This window comes from Somniosus microcephalus, chromosome 4 (genome assembly GCF_052327205.1).
Source record: "Somniosus microcephalus isolate GS21.2 chromosome 4, FLI_Smic_1.0, whole genome shotgun sequence".
In the NCBI taxonomy this organism is placed as follows: Eukaryota; Metazoa; Chordata; class Chondrichthyes; order Squaliformes; family Somniosidae; genus Somniosus; species Somniosus microcephalus.
In genome coordinates, this window is record NC_140990.1 from 143,188,685 (window position 1) to 143,191,176 (window position 2,492).

Consider the following 2,492-nt stretch of genomic DNA (forward strand, 5'->3'; position numbering starts at 1 on the left):
CACCAGCTTGGCCAGCTGGTGAAACCACAGTTTCTCTTACCTCCTTGAGTCTTCTGGACGCTGGAGGAATCGATGTCCTAGAGGTGCTGCCGAATGGCAGGTAAGTCCGTTTCCACTTCGTCGCCACTGTAGTGTCCATGTGTAGATAAAGACACTGAAGACAGGAGTTGGTTCATAGGTATTTACGAAGCAAGTCTGGGGGGGTGGGGTTCTAAAGGATATACACAATACACAGGCTTCTATAGCCCAAGTGGCAATTACCGGCATTACGCACACCTGGGGCTCTTAAAGGCACATACACCACAATTGCTCTTAAAGGCACATACACCACAACTTTGCTGAATTGGACATGTCCATACTGAATCTAACCATGCTGGACTGTACCTGGCCACACTGAATATATCTGTTCTGAACTGGACATGTCCACATTGAACGTAACAGTGTTTAACCGTACCTGGCCACACTGAATGTATCTGTGCTGAACTGGGCATGTCCACAATTAAAGCAACTGCGCTGAACTGGGCAAGTCCACACTGAATGCAACTGTGCGGAACTGTACATTTCTACACTGAATGTAACTGTGCTGGACTGGGCACGTCCACACTGAATTTAACCGTGCTGAACTGGGCATGTCCGCAATTAATGCAACAGTGCTGAACTGGTATTTCCACACTGAATGGGCCAGAAATTCCAGAACGGGGCTTGCAGCGCGTGCAAGCCCCGTATTTGCACTTACCCCGCGCTCCTGCCGATCAGCTCCAGGGACGCCTGCACTTGCAGAAACTGAAAGAAGAATCCCGGGCAGCGTATGACGTCACGCCGCCCAGGAGTGCAGCCAGCGCGGAGCCAGGAGCGTGCAGTGTAAGTGAGACACGCCCCTTAAGGTCTCATTGTAGCAGGACACGCCCCCAATCGCTCCAAGCAGCTGCACAGGACTTTGGAGTTACAAAGCTGCAGGGAAGGTAAGTTATCTGCTATTTTATGAATGTTTTGTGAACTTTTTTAAAATTTTAAAAACGTGTAAATGTTTTTGATGACTCTTACATAGTTTTAAAGAGAATTGAAGCTATTTAAGCAATTTTTAAAGCCTTGAAAACATTCTATTAATTCTTTGCAGTTAATTAGCAAAGTGAAATGGCTGGAATTAGCACAATTAACGTGATTAAAAGAACTCAGAACTTCACTGATGATGACCTCAGCAATCTCCGCAACGAGGTGGAGGCGAGGCGCCTGCGCATCATTGGGAATGAGCAGTCGAGAGCTCCGCGAAAAGGTCAGACGGCAGCGTGGTCGGAAGTTGCAGAAGCTGTCAGCGCGACCTCCACCATTCCACGTACAGCGGAACAATGCCGCAAGAAGTTCAGTGACTTGCTCCGATCTGTCAGGGTTTGTGCAGTTATAACTAAAGTGTACTGTAACATTGATTAGAATTTAAGTTAGCCAGATCTATAAAGGCTTTCTTTTACAGCAGTCAATTTACTTCTTGGTAAAGTCACCTGAGGTAGCAATAAAACTTTATGGCTTTGGGGCCATCTGAAGGAATGTTCTGTTGTCTTGATTGCATTGCTTGGAGCTGTAAAACTTTATTTTGTAGCAGTCACCATTTTGCACATGTTTAAAAACGTTGAAAGAGGTAGTTAGCATCTTTATTTTTGTTATATCACTAAGAATCAAACACAAATAGTTAAACCTGTTTACAAAGTGATTTAAAAACTGTTAACATTGCATTAAGTAGGTCATTAACATCCTTGAAGGAAGAAAGACAAGTAAAGATGAATTATTTCCAATAACACTTCCTCACTGTTCCTGTCCATAACTTTTCTTGAACGTTCATAACTATTACTTAAAATTTACAAGTTATTCACTTTATACATTGAAACTGAATCTGAGAAGTTTTTCATTATGCAATAAAAGGTCAATGTTGCACTTTAATATGTCTCTGCTTCTGTCTTTGCCTTGCGGGGGGAGGGGTTGGTACAGGGCATAACTACCGCGTGAAGGTGTTGGCTACCAGCAGTTTGCGAGCAGCCTTACATTCGGCGGCACTTGGTTCCTCTCCATGAGGCCTGGCAGCATGCACATTGCCATCGCCTTCATCCTCCGCTTCAACAGGCAGCTGATCCTCATTGTTAAGGGTCAGTCCTTTCTGCAGGGCAAGTCGTGCTATTGTTAAATTTTTCATTTTACTGACATGTAAAATGTTGGCCCAGTAATTCCCTTCCAAATGCGCGAGTACGGTCGGGGTACTTACGCATCTGGCCGGATGAAATGCCGGTTTTCAGCATGCACAGTGCATGTGGGGAAAACCGGCATTTCCTGTCCTCTGAACGAAGGGGTTCAGAGTCAGAACTCGTGCGACTGCACAGGCAGCGCGTGCGCAGTATAATTCGCCGCTTTCATTAATGCTTTCAGTGAGGTCAAGTCATCACAACTTACACATGAAAAAAGCATGGGTACAGTTGCTCCAGAGGCTGCGGAGGAAGATATTTCTT

The 2,492-nt window shown here is 45.2% G+C and overlaps 1 long non-coding RNA gene across 1 annotated transcript; it reads left to right on the top strand.

The window, feature by feature from the left end:
* Positions 1-344: 344 nt before the first annotated feature.
* Positions 345-1,932, top strand: LOC147119869 (uncharacterized). Its single transcript, XR_015077840.1, has 2 exons — positions 345-962; positions 1,118-1,932. It is a non-coding gene; the product is annotated as an uncharacterized LOC147119869 (long non-coding RNA).
* The last annotated feature ends 560 nt before the right edge of the window (positions 1,933-2,492 follow it).